This window comes from Hyperolius riggenbachi, chromosome 1 (assembly GCF_040937935.1).
Source record: "Hyperolius riggenbachi isolate aHypRig1 chromosome 1, aHypRig1.pri, whole genome shotgun sequence".
NCBI classification, from domain to species: Eukaryota; Metazoa; Chordata; class Amphibia; order Anura; family Hyperoliidae; genus Hyperolius; species Hyperolius riggenbachi.
In genome coordinates, this window is record NC_090646.1 from 538,732,984 (window position 1) to 538,747,499 (window position 14,516).

The window sequence follows — 14,516 nt, forward strand, 5'->3', positions numbered from 1 at the left end:
TTCTAGAGTTGTTACCATGGTGATAAGGCATGTAGTATTCAGGAAACATTTTAATTCAGGCAAGCCTAAAGTTAACTCTTCTGTCTTTAAATTAACTCTCCAATCCTTAAAATAACTCCAGAGTTAAAGACAAGCTGTTAATTAGCTGCATGTGAAAATAACTACAGAGGAGGTAAATTAACTACAGAGGAGGTAAATTAACTACAGAGGAGGTAAATTAACTACAGGAGAGGTAACTTAAGGAATGAAGAAGTAAGATAACTCTCTCACGTGTGGAGGTAAGTTTTCTCTTGCCTTATTATCTCTAGCATGATCTTAGTGAATTGAGGCCAATGTATCCAAAGGGGTGTATAAAAAAGGTAGTGGAAATGTTAGGATGAGAGATTGAAAAGGTAAAAATAGAACATAAGTATTCTGGAGCTTGTGTGCGTGGATGGCAACACAAATACATTCAAGCCATTCACATCTTATTGGTCTCCGGTTCAAAACATTAGGAAATTTACTCAAAATGCAAAAGAGTCAGTGTTTGTAGGCTAAATGGAACTCTGAATGCATTTCAATAATAGGCGGACAGTGCTCCATGCTATCTCCTTCAATATTCAAACTCTGTATTTAAGATTACTTTAAAGTAATTCCAAAGTGCGGACTAGAATAAATAAATAAATGCCTTTGCACACAGACCCTTTTCGTAAAAGGATTATAGGAAGCCTACAATGCAAATGTGATAGTGGAGTATTAAAAGTGCTATCAAAATATAGCATAAACGAGGAGTATGCTTTAAGTGTTAATATATGGTTATACCAGCACTGAGCCCCAATATTAGGATATGTTTCTAGTTATTTTAACTTAAAGAGGAACTGTCACGAAAATCTTAAAATTTAAAACTCATACAAATAAGTACATTTCACCCAGAGTAAAATGAAACATAGATTACTTCTCTCTTATGTTGCTGTCACTTACAGTAGGTAGTAGAAATCTGACATTACCGACAGGTTTTGGCCTAGTCCATCTCTCCATAGGGGATTCTCAGCATGGCCTTTATTCTTTATAAAGACATTCCCTGAAAAAGATTTATACAAAGATGCTGCTTGTTTTACACTGTTTTGGCAGTTGGACGGAGCAACTGCCATTCACTAAGTGATTTTAAAAATAAAGAAAACCCTGAGAACACCCTATGTGAAGATCGGCTAGTCCAAAATCTGTCGATAATGATAACTTCTTATTGTAAGTGACAGGAACATAGGAGAAAAGTAATTTATGGCTCATTTTACACTGGGAGAAATGTACTTCTTATTTGTATGTGTTTTAAATGTTAAGATTTTCACGACAGTTCCTCTTTAAAGAATGTATCCTACCCTAAGTTTTAATATGCACTTAGAGATCCCAAAACACATCCTATTTAGCTTCTAGACTTCAAAAATACTAAACAAATATTTGGCCTTGTTCACAGTGGTTTGTTGTGGTGCAGTATAAAAAACGCTTTATAATGTAGATTACTGTTCAGTGGGTGAGTTTTGGTTTAATGGGTTGGGGTATGGTAACGCACTGCATTAGGTGCGTTACTGGTAAATGGGTTCATTAACAGTAGAAGTGAAGCATAATTCCCATTGACTGTATGCTTCACTGTACCTGACACATTGCGGCTGTACCATGCGGTACTACTTTTTCGTTTTATTGCATTCAGGTTATACAGGGAACACAATGCAATATCCCACTGTGAACATTGCCTTAGATTTCAAGGTATACAGCTGCATAAAAAGTCCCCAAAAGCCTGTTCACAATCCACTCGTTACCGGGATCGCTGCAGAAAAGTCCAAAGTTCAAATAATCCAATAATTACTGCTGCCCTTTCCGTGACCTGAAAGTACCTATAAAGAGACTCCACGTAGGGTGATAACGTTCAGTCTGCAGATTGCCTATAGCACCCCACCTCCGTGCCTGTGTGTTTGTGAAACAATACGTTCCTCTCTCCTGTAAACCCACTTCCTTTCTCTCTATACGCTCACCAGATAAAAGCCACCTCAGCTTCCAGGTGGATCTTAAAGGGAAGATCCGCGCATGTTATAAAAACAAACTGCACTTACCTGGGGCTTCTTCCAGCTCCTGGCAGCCGATCGGTGCCCTTGCCACAGCTCCCTCCCGGCATCCAGCGGTCAAGAAGCTGAGGTCGGCTTCCGGGTCGGCTTCATGTGCGCTCCACGGCGCAGGTCACGTGGTGTAAGTGACGTCATCTGGTCATCTAATGCGCAGGCGCAGTAGTTCTGTGCCTGCGCAGTAGAGACCCGATGTCATCCCTGCACCACGTGACCCCCCCAACCGTGGAGCGCACAGAAGCCGGCCTGGAAGCCAATCTGGCGAGGTCGGCTTCTTCACCGCTGGACGCCGGGAGGGAGAGAAGCTGCGGCGAGGGCACCGATCAACTGCCAGGAGCTGGAAATGATCTCCACATAGGGTAATACTGTTTAAAATAAATACAGCAATGTGCAACACTACTCCACAGTGCTTATGTGATAACACTTCGTGTTGGTGACAGTCCCAATCACCACACACTAGTCGCTCACCAGATGTATCCCACCTATAGTTGCAGGTGGATCATGCGCATAAGGCAGGGGTGCCCACACTTTTTCGGCTCGCAAGCTACTTTAAAATTTGCCAAGTCCAGGAGAGCTACCAACATCTAAAGTGTTGCAGACCCTCCCCCCCCCCCCCCCCAGGTACAAGTGCCTCCAGTATAGGTAGCTAAGTACAGGTCCCTTCAGCATAGGTAGCTGAGTACAGGTGCCTTTGGCATAGGTAGGTAGGGATAGATGCCTTTAGCATAGGTAGGTAGAGATAGGTCCCTTTAGCATAGGTAGGTGGGGATAGGTCCCTTTAGCATAGGTAGGTGGGGATAGGTCCCTTTAGCATAGGTAGGTGGGGATAGGTCCCTTTAGCATAGGTAGGTGGGGATAGGTCCCTTTAGCATAGGTAGGTAGGGATAGGTCTCTTTAGCATAGGTAGGTGGGGATAGGTCCCTTTAGCATAGGTAGGTGGGGATAGGTGCTTTTAGCATAGGTAGGTAGTGATGGGTGCTTTTGGCATAGGTAGGTAGGGATGGGTACTTTTAGCATAGGTAGGTAGTGATGGGTGCTTTTAGCATAGGTAGGTAGGGATGGGTGCTTTTGGCATAGGTAGGTAGGAATGGGTGCTTTTAGCATAGGTAGGTGGGGATGGGTGCTTTTAGCATAGGTAGGTAGTGATGGGTGCTTTTGGCATAGGTAGGTAGTGATGGGTGCTTTTGGCATAGGTAGGTAGTGATGGGTGCTTTTAGCATAGGTAGGTAGTGATGGGTGCTTTTAGCATAGGTAGGTAGGGATGGGTGCCTTTGGCATAGGTAGGTAGGGATGGATGCTTTTGGCATAGGTAGGTAGGGATGGGTGCACGGGTGCTTAATCACTTACCTTCCTCCAGCGGCGATGTCTGGTCTCCCCTCCCAGAGCGCTCTGGCTGGCAGCGTGATTGAATGAGGCGTGCATGCGTGCGTGTGTGCAAGTATGTGCTGTGCCCGGTGCCGCCCCCAGCCATGACGTTGCGTCATGGCAGAACCGGGGCGGTTCTTGCCTCTTCAGCCGCGCCTCCTCTCTCCTCCCCGCTTCGTATTGGCCAGCGGCCGGCAGCAGAATTTAATGCCGGCCACAAAATGTGATGGGACGCGGCCAAGAGGCCGCGAACTACTAAATAGGTGGTCGCGATCCACCGGTAGATCACGATCAACCTATTGGGCACCCCTGAGGCGTTCATGCCTGCTAAGAGCTTGTAATCAGTTACGCCTGTTAAGTCCCTGAAGAAGTGGGTGAAATACCTGTGAAATGTGTCACACTGTTTGTGGAGTATGCAATAACATTTGCCTGAATTAGACAATTTGAGTCTTCAAGGGGGTGGTAAGTCCAAACCTACCTCCCATTATTAAACTGTTTTTAGTGTATTTTATTTTTCCTGGTGCCTTTGTTTTGTCCTATTAACTATAAGTTTGGCCACCCTTGGTTGAGGGATGTACCCCCATTTTCTGATCTACAGAGAGCAACTTCTTAACCCGAGTTCGGTCGGGTGTAATCTCCCACTTGCCTATCCAGCGGTTGCCTTAGTAGTGACCATTCCTTGTGAGTATTCATTCACATTGACTTTAGTCTATGCAACTTGACATTAACATACTACGCTATTGTGGGCTCTAGATTTCCTTTTTTGTTTTTACAAGACTCACTGCAGACAGGACGAGGAGATGAGCAGTACGTATAGCTTTTATAAAGCTGCATTGCTGGCCACAAACAGTTAATCCCACTTCCACCCATTTTTCTACATTTGCATACATTAGAATTTGCATTACATCCATCTAGCAAACGCTCACTAGCTCCCATTGTAATAATGGGCAAATGCTCAGTCAAATGATACTGAATACAGCTGAACTTCCTGTTTTCAACAGTCTTTTACCAACAGATCTCTGGTAACAGAACATATTGTATTACATTATAATAACTTCATTAGAAAGGTTTTGAGTTGGCTGGAAATCATTTTAATCAAAATGACCAATGGGATCAGTGTGTGCTGGGAAAATACAGCCGAATGCTTTCTGCAGCTATTGGCAGTTTTGCTGCTGTAAAAGATTGCCTGTGTGAGCTTAGCCTAGAGGTGTGGGGGAAGGGGTATAATAATAAATCAGGCTCAGCCACAACTCAAGCTTTAACAACCATCACTCAAATTAAAAGCAATGTTCTTTTCACTGAATCTCTCCATTTTCCCCGCTGCTAGGAACACATCTATATTTCATCAATCTGTAGAACACATCCAGCTGACCTTTTCCTTTTTACTAATAATACGCATCAAACACAAGAGCACAGTGCACAATCTACTTATTACATACAATTGTGCTCTGTGAAAATACATTCATATCATTCCACCAGTTGTACACAGCAATTGTTTGTAGCTATTCAGAGGGAATCTGAAGCAGCTGCAAAAATTGATCAGTCCGTGACTGGTGAACACAATGAATTTCTGGTGTGGATGTAAACTAGACCAGAGCCAATATTTATTGTTATAGAAGCTAAGCAGAGAATAAAGACACATGCTATTCCGTGAAGAGGTCTCAATGGCAATTTGTAAGCGGTGGATGAAAATGCAGCTTACCTTACAGAGTGAACAAATATAGAACACAGAAAATTCATACACACTCTATCTATACACAGGAGATTAGCATTTACAAATATGTTATGTTTTGTTTTTGTTTTTTTTAAACATTATTTTTATTGCCAAGGATATATAACATTATTGAACAGCAGTTAAAGAGGAACTTCAGCCTAAACAAACATACTGTCATTAAGTTACATTAGTTATGTTAATTAAAATAGATAGATAATATAATTTCTTACCCACCCTGTTTTAAAAGAACATGCAAATGTTTGATTTCATGATGACAGCCATCTTTTTGGTTGAAAGGAGGTGACAGGGAGCATGAGACACAGTTCCAACTGTCCTGTGTCCTGAGCACCTCTCCCAGTTGCTAGGCAACGTGAATAACAACATAGGAAATCCCATCATGCTCTGCACAGCATCAGGGGAAAACAAACCTGGGCTTTTTTTCTTTGATGGGTGGAGCTTAGGTAAAAATGCACGTAAAAATGATGCTTTGGTAATAAAAACAAAGTTATGATGCTGTGAAACTGGTAAAGAAACACCAAGGCCCATATGCAATTCCTTTTTTCACCTGAGTTATCTCCTAGGAGATAATTTTCATCTTCTCTTCAAACTAAATTTTTAGCACTTTACAATTGAAAAAATACCCAAAGGATGGTGAAAAAGTACTATCAAATTTATTTTGAGTATTTTCTTGCTTGCTGGTGGCTCAAAATGTATTTTATGACAAGTTGTGAAAATAACACCTAGGAGAAAACTCAGGAGAAAAAGAAATTACAGGGAGCCAGAGCATGCGCTGCTTCTTTGTCCTCTGTGAGACTGGCTGCAGTCAGAGCCACAAACAGGTGGCAGGGCAGTGCAATGGAGAGAAGCTCATCCAAAACAGAGAACAGGTAAGTAGCAAACATCCTGTCAAGACTCACTTTGGATGTTCTGTTGTAATTATAGTGGACCTGAACTCAGAACTTCCTCTCTGCTCTAAAAGATACACAACAACATAACCTTTAAATAAAAACATTTCTTTGTTACAGCTGATACAAATCCTGCAATAAATCTGCAGTGTGTCTACTTCCTGCTTTTATGGAAGCAGACATATTTTTAACATCCTGTGCTTTCAAATGAGCTTAGATGTTGTGGCAGTCGGGTGACACAGTGTAGAGATCAAATTACAACTTGTGACACAGAGGAGGGGGAATTAGATAGGCTCTCAAAATACATACATGGTACATTTCTATTTTTTCCTTCTGTCCTGTGCAAGAGTTCAGCTCCACTTTAAAGCATCTGAATGACATTTATTTATATTTGCTGAAAAATCTATGCATCTCTTTTGAATGTTGAATGTACATATGTCGGTGTTCTCTAACATATTGATAGTATACGGGTACAAAGTCTGAAGAAGGCTTATTAGCAGAAAGCTTACTCTTTTTCTTTTAAGCCAATAAATGGTATCACCCTGATTCAAAACTCTCTGCTTTCGTTGATGGCTAAGAGGGTACAATGCCCTACTGCTACAGGAAAGCAGAAGGATGCCAAACCATACACACTAGCATAGAGGTAGTAACAGTTCAGGTGCAGTGCTGCTCGGATACCCCTTTTCAAAATCCGGATTGAATTCGGATCCGGATACCTAGATATCCGATCCGAATTGGATATCCGAGTTTGAAATTTTGGAACCCGAATCGGATATCCAAACCCAGTATCCCAGATATCCGCCCATATTCGGATATCTGGGTAGAAAGTGGGTTTTAAATTGCCTTTAAAACTTTTTTAGGGTAAATGAGACATGGAGCATCATTTTTTTAATGATGTGGGGACTTAAAATCCCCCCTCAAAAAAAAAATTCTCTCTCTCTCAGATGGGAAATCAGAGTTTGCTCGAATAGTGCTATTCAGATTTTAAAAAATATCCGAATTGCTATTCAAAGTTCGGATAGTGGAAAAAGTTTGGATTATCTGGGTAGTTCAGATACCCGAATATTGGATGAGCACCACTGCTCAGGTGTCCTTTAAAATGACATTTTAGCAATGAAAGGGAAAAAAACAGCCTTTTTATTCTTGCAGGTCTCACAGATGGTAGGAGCTGGAGGACAGAAAATGAGTCAGGAAAGAGTTAACTACGGAAGAAGAGACCACTGCTAGCTAAGAAAAACAGCCATAAATTAGGATTAGATACATTAATTAACAACTGCTGGGGTCAGTGTCAAAGTTGTAAAAGAAACTAGCAGAGCTCAGTGATGTTTGTGAATGCCTGCATTAAAACTCAGCGGAACTTAGTTCTATCTGCTTTGTAATGTAAATCCCTTTTATTTCTCACATCCACTTGCATGTCCATCAACAGAAGAATGATTGTTATAACACATCAAGAAGTGAGAGAGAGAGATGCAGGGTTTGGGGAACTCTGGAATTCAGCTATTAGTGCAGAGCAGGGCGCTGGTTGGCTACACTGCGGGACCAGAAGAGATGATTTACTTTGACATTTGACCTCTTCTCTCTCCAAATCATGCCGCCCTTCTTATCTTATCTAATTTTATCGCCCTAGGCCGTGGCCTTCTGGCCTTTCCAGAAATCTGGCCCTGGCAGCACATAGAAGTTATTTGCGTGAGATAAAGGTTGAAGAATATAGTTAGCCCTGATTACCTATCACTTCTGATCACCTATTACCCTTGACACTACCCTTTGTATATTAAATACAAGTTTATCTATATTAGTATAAATAACTAGTTGCATTTCCAACATTTTAGCAGCGCCCCTTTAAATCTATTAATTTGGATATATGCACCTAACCTAATATAAATGACTTTGATTTGTTGATTTTATAATAAGAGGAATTGGATACATTATTTAAGGTTTCTATGAGTGGAGGTAGTGAAATTAAGGGATCAGTAACTGCTAGTGCAGTGTCATAGGCAAATAGGCCAATTTTACGTGGGTAAACATTCACTGGAATTCCTTTAATTTTAGAGTTTGATTAGATGGCGACTGCTAATGTTTCCATTATAAATCTGAAGATAAGGGGGGTAGGGGACATCCTTGTCGGGTGCCATTGGAGATTGTGAATTCCTTTGAGATGAACCCTGCAGATGCCACTTTTACTGTGGGGCAGGAGTACAGTGCCATTATGCCTTGGGCCCTGCACTTGAGAAAGCCATTGTCATGACATAGAAAATGTACTTAATTTTCTTGTTTTTCATTCTTATCTTTTTTTTTTCTTTATTTTGTTGTTGTTGATGTTTTTATCAATTGTCTAATCTCTTTTGCCTATAGCTGCTGTGACTCAGCTCATAATTTTGAGCATTATTATTATGATGCGTCAATATTGAACAAAATCGATTAACACCAAGTTGTCTATGTCACTATCTGCCCCTAAAATGACTAAAGCCGGTCAAAGAGAAACTTTACTGAATATAACTTAATTGCTTTTGGCACAGGGTGAGCAGAATGATGCCTCACCCTGCTGACGCTGAAATTCCTGGTAATTCAGGGTCTGGCTATTGCAGTCACCCTAATTACTGGTACATAGCCACAGACTACAGCACTGCAGCCATAGTCACTCTGATACCAGCAGCTTTACTTAAATTTATCCCAAGTGGTGACATTTTTACCACTGGCAAAGTGCATCGCTGCTGAATGCACTGCAAACAACAATTGGTCTCCCAGAATGCTCTGGGGCAGAAGACTGCATAACTAAATAGCCTAGGCTACACAGGAAGTGTTTCTGTTGCTGAAACCAGGATAATTAACATAAAATTGGGTACCCTAGATAATTTAGTTCTTCTATATGTCATTGCAGTGCCTATTTAATTTGTAAGACTGTAAAAACAGATCAAAAGGCATTACAGTCAAAGGAATGGCACCACAGTGGGTCTTCACGGTGGGCCAGAAATAGGCCCAAAAAGTTAAGGCATTCATTTTCTTGATCAAAGATTGTATTCTGTTGGTGCTCTAGTGATTATTATTATGTATTATATTGTATTTCTAAAGCATCAGCATATTACAGAGTGCTGAACAATAAATACATACAATGGTACAATGGATGGCAGACGTAGTGTAATAAGGTTAAACAACATAGGGCAAAGTTATAAAAGGCAAACAGGGTAAAATATACATGATCATGGGATTTGGGGCTGGTTAGGTAGGTCCAGTAATTTCAGTATAAAGTTGTCAAAGGAGCACCTTTGATGTAAAATACATTAGGAAAGTGAGGACACGGCCAAAGACTTAAAATCTAAGGAGAGGGGGTGGAGACACTAGGTAGGGCTGTAGAATTATTATTCAGTAGAGAGAGTTACTGGGTGATGGGGGTGAGTAGACCATCTTGAAAAATGATTAGTTCTGTTTTACTCATATTAAGTTTTTAGACGTGAGAGTTCAAGATGACATAGCAGACAAGAAATCAAGCAGACATGTGAGAAGAGAATTAAAGTCTGGGGCCGAGACATACCGTTGTGTATCATCTGCATATAAGTGGTATTTAAAACCAAATGAGTTGTTTAAGCTGCCAAGACCATGCAACTAGATGGAAAAGAGGAGGAGGCCAAGTACAGAGTCTTTAGGTACTCCCACAGACAATGGGTGTTGAGAAGAGATCGTATACAAGAAAGAGACTGTGAAAGACCTTCCAGAGAGACAGGAAAATATCCAGGAGAGAGTGAGGCCCTTTCACGCATGTGAATTTTATGGCATAAATGACGAGGTCTATATTATAATATGGTGCTTGATCCCATACTCTACTACATTTTTGAAGATTGTCATATCAGAGCATAACCAAGATTGCTGGAAGCCTAGTAAATTAGAATTTATCTTGTTGCAGTTTCATTAAACACACCCATGGTTAAATCTTGGTGAAACTTGCTTTGAAATATATTAAAACTTAATTTTACTGTACATCCTCAGCTATAAGATGAAACATTTAGGCATGACTTATGTTTGGCAAAAGGAAAGTATAGAGGTCGACTTCTACTCGAGTCAGACCTACATTTTTTGTCTTTGAGCCGGGATCGAGGTTGAGGGGTTTGCCTCTCTCTCTGCTTTTAATGCAGCTGCAATAGAAGCCATAGGCCTATTCAAGCACCAGGTCCTCTCTTCTGTTCCTCACTTGTGACTGTCTGCGTGTATCAGTGTACCTCCAGCTCCTGATGCATGTCACACCACATGCATGCAGGCCGACATGAGTGAGGAATAGATGAGAGGACCTAGCGCTGGAATAATGTAGGTCTGAGGCTTCCACTGCATCTTGCTCTGCATTAAATCACATTGCATGGATAGGGAGAGACTTTCCCCCCATTGGATGGGCCTGAAGGGGATGGGGGTAAAAATTAGACACAATAATCAACAAGCAGGGGGTAAAGCATAACTAGCCACATTAGTTAATGGGGTGGGGGCAGATATTGGCCAATCTAATTTATTCCAATTACCAGAAGGGGGGGGGAGCAGAGGGACAGATACTATTCACACTGACTACCAATGAGAGGGGGTGAGGAGGAGACAGATCTTGGTTGCACTGATTCACTGATTATCATTTGTGGTGGGGGGAGAGGGGTGATGGATGCATACTGGCTAATTTAATGGGGAGGGGCTGGTTCTGGCCACAGTGATTACCTTGGGAGGGGGGACATGGATAGATACTGGCTTCACTCATTACAGGAGAGGGCTATGGGGACAGATATTGACCACACAGATTACTGAGGGTGTAGGCAGGGGGACAGGGACTGGCTGCACTGATTAGCTGGGGGGATACTGGCTGGCGGATGCACTGCTCACTAAGGGGGAAGGGGTGGATAATGTCTGTATTTGGGTACCAAGAGGTTTAATGACTGCATTTGGGGACCTGAAGGAGTCATTGGCTACACTTGGGAACCAGGAGGATTTAAAGACTGCAATACCTTATTCACTGGAGCCATTAAACCCTCCTGGTCAAAGCAGGTGGTTTTGGTCCATTCTATAGCAGCAATGTTATGTTGCGCGGGCACATAAGAATAATTTGGGGCTCCGACGATCACTGGACCTCAAATTACACCTCTCTCCATTTTCAATGACTTGGAGGGAAGGATAGTATATAACGTCCCCGGGGAGTTTTGCAGCATCAGGGAGAACCGTCATTTGGCTCACCCTGTGCCCAACTCACCTATAGCATACTAATATGCACCCTTCCTGGTCCCCAAGTACAGCTGTTAACTCCTCCTGGCCCCCAAGTGCAGCCATCAACTGCTGGATAGACTTATACTTGAGTCATTAAAATCTTATATACTTGAGTTATTAAAATTCCAGCTTAAGAGGGTCAAATTTAGGGAGCCGATCTATACTCAAGATTGAGAATATACATTATTACAAAAATTGTTCATTGACATGCTGTTCAGAAGACAGCAATCACATGACTGCTATTTCACTTATCTTCACCCAATCCTCCTTATGGTCTGAAAAAACCCAAGTGAGAGTTGAAAACGTTTTCCACCAAATAAAACAGAATTATTTTAAAAATCCAGTCCAAGTTTGCTGAAACACTTGGGCTTTCCACCATCATTTAACCCTAGCAAGTAAGGACCTAATCATGTATAATGGTAGTTATAACTATTTTACCATCAGTCAGTGACGTACCTGCAAAGGTCAATAGTGCAGCTGATTAAAAAAACCAAAGATTCCCCCAATCCTGTTCTAGCTAATATGCCTAAGGTAGGTTAGACAGTAACATTTTGTGGTGCATTGCGACAGGACAATACAATCGCATTGCTGATGCAATGCGCTTATAATGTAATGGTACATTCATACTGAAGCATTATCAGTGCAGTAAGGCAAGATCTGTTGAAGTAACACAATGCATTCAGTGCAGTACTGTATAAATAGTGCATTAACAGTTGCATTGAAACATACCTCCTACGTACTGTATACTTCACCGTTTGTGTTGCACACATAACAAACAATGCAACTTTTCTCCCTCTGTTGCAGTGCCATCCTGTTTTTACAGACTACATAGCATTGTACCACTGTGAACGTTGCCTAAATGTTTAGCCTACTCCTGAGATTGGATTCTATTTGCCACTGTGATTAGAAGATAAAAGAAAAACAAACAAACAAAAGTGATGAATGAGCCAGGAGCACCCACCAAGATAATTTATCAGTAGCCAGAGAGCCAGGAAAACCAACAATTTAAATGTCATTATCGTGCAGTACATCATGACACACTAAATCTATCCTGTCAAAATGCATATTTGCATTGTTTTCCTGTGATTTTCATGTAGTATAGGATATAGTTAAATGTCATTTGAAAAAAATAAAAGCCATTCAGTTTAGCCATGAGCAAACATATGGGTTTCAGAAGGCCAACTTTCCATATGCAAAAATTATTTTTACTGCTTCCAACTGAGACATTTTTATAAGCAAGCCTAGCATCAGTGTAGTAAGGTGCTGAATGCTAAGAACTTGCTTGGCAGATCTTCTGCAGCTGAATGACTTGAATCACAAAATCCCCAGCTGAGTGTTTTGAAGCTAACAGCATTTACACTCTGCAAGAGGATCAATACTGCACCTCAACTGATTCTCTTCACTGGCAGAACCAGGATTATTCACAGTATGAGACTGTATTCCCAGTCTTATCCAGTCTTATTTTATAGTCTGTAATAAAAAAAGCCATGATGTTGTATTTTAAACATAAGGATAAATAAGTGTGACAATTGCAGGCTCTTATGGCTATGCCGGCAGCATTTGTGAATAGAGGTTAGAAAAATAATGCAGTTTTATTTTGTGTAAAGGAAAGGCATTGACAATAAATGCAAACAACATTTACCCTACAGTTCTGCCACAAAGTAAATGCATCCAGAGGACAAAATCTTTAGTTTGCCAAATCACTCTGCATAGTCAAGTGCTTATTATGTTGTTTATGCCACTTTGTGTCACTACAGTAATATAGTTTTATAGCAGTATTTTTTTTCTTCTAAAACTGATTTTTTTTTTTAAATCCCAGCTCTAACAGGCATTGTGTTTTTATTTCTGCCCTTCATTTCCTATTTCCAGAACCTCTGGTTATCAGATATTAAATTTTAATGCCACTGAGATCACAGAAGCAGGAGAGAGAAAATGTGTTTGCCAGGAATACAGACAACAGTAAACCCCCAAAGAGGCTCTAACATCTTTGCACTCTTTCCAAATGACAAATATTTTCTTCTGAATTTGGACTTAAAAGGGTACCTGAACTGACTTGATGAGATAAACATAAGTATATATAGTACTAGCCCTACTAACATATTGTCTGAAGATCTTTTCTGTTTTTCCAGTATAGCAAGTGTTTAAAATAAACTAGTTCTGTTGGTCTGTTATTCCTTTTGTATTACCATTGATGAAATAAATAAATAAGTACATAAATAGCAACGTCTGGAAGCCATCCTAGTTTGTAACACATAAGAACAACAATTCTTTTTCAGAGAGAGGTGGATGTGGAGGAAACCAACCAGAGGGAGCATCCCATGGCATAGTATGCACTTACTAGATCTCATCTCCAGGCACTAACTGAGTTCAGTAGTGATGAGAAATAGGAAGATGATCAGGTGTATTAGGCAACATGTAATGAAGGTATGGAAGGCCACAGAGACAGGCAGGATGAGGAGGAAGTGTTTAAAGTAGAGGGTTGCATCGGGTTGAGTACCCGCGGGTTACCCAAAATGCGGTTTGGGTTCGGGTACCCGTTTTGATTTTAATTAGGTTGCGGGTTAGATAGTAGGTCTGCGGGTGTGAGTCGGGCTTGGGTCCCAGATTCACCAGAAAGTGGGTTGCAGGATGGGGCTGCGGGTGCGGGTCTGAAAAATTAAACCCACACAGGGCATCAGTTTGGGTACCCACGGGTACCCGCTGGCTACGCAAAATGCAGGTGGGTTCGGGTACCCGTTTTGATTTAATCGGGTTGCGGGTCAGGTGCGGGTAGTGGGTCTGCGGGTGCGGGTACCAGATTCACCAGAAAGTGGGTTGCGGGTCAGGTGTAAGTAGTGGTGCTTCGGGTGCGAGTCGGGTGCGAGTCTGAAAAATTAGACCAATGCAGGCCTTTAGTTTGAAGCACAGCTGGAACATCCTGGAAAAAGGTGTAGTCTGTGCAAAAAGAATAGACTTTCTGCCATCTGAGCACTATTTAAAATGTTGCCCCTCGATCCCGTCGAGATCTTCTCCCGTTAGTGTACGCAGGAAGTACGGGCGCAGACGGACAACGAGACTGGTTGCTGGATCGTCAGAGGGCAGAAAGAAAAGGCGACAGAGCGTGCCAATCCCGTCTAATCTGCTCCCGTTAGCATACACAGGAAGTACGGGAACAGACTGATCATAAAGATTGGTCGCGCAGCTGCCGACAATATGTAATGGGACAAACATCCA

The 14,516-nt window shown here is 41.5% G+C and overlaps 1 long non-coding RNA gene across 1 annotated transcript; it reads left to right on the forward strand.

Moving 5' to 3' along the window:
* Window positions 1-1,148: 1,148 nt before the first annotated feature.
* Window positions 1,149-9,980, forward strand: LOC137556875 (uncharacterized). Its single transcript, XR_011029503.1, has 3 exons — window positions 1,149-1,224; window positions 7,227-7,358; window positions 9,517-9,980. It is a non-coding gene; the product is annotated as an uncharacterized lncRNA (long non-coding RNA).
* Window positions 9,981-14,516: the final 4,536 nt, after the last annotated feature.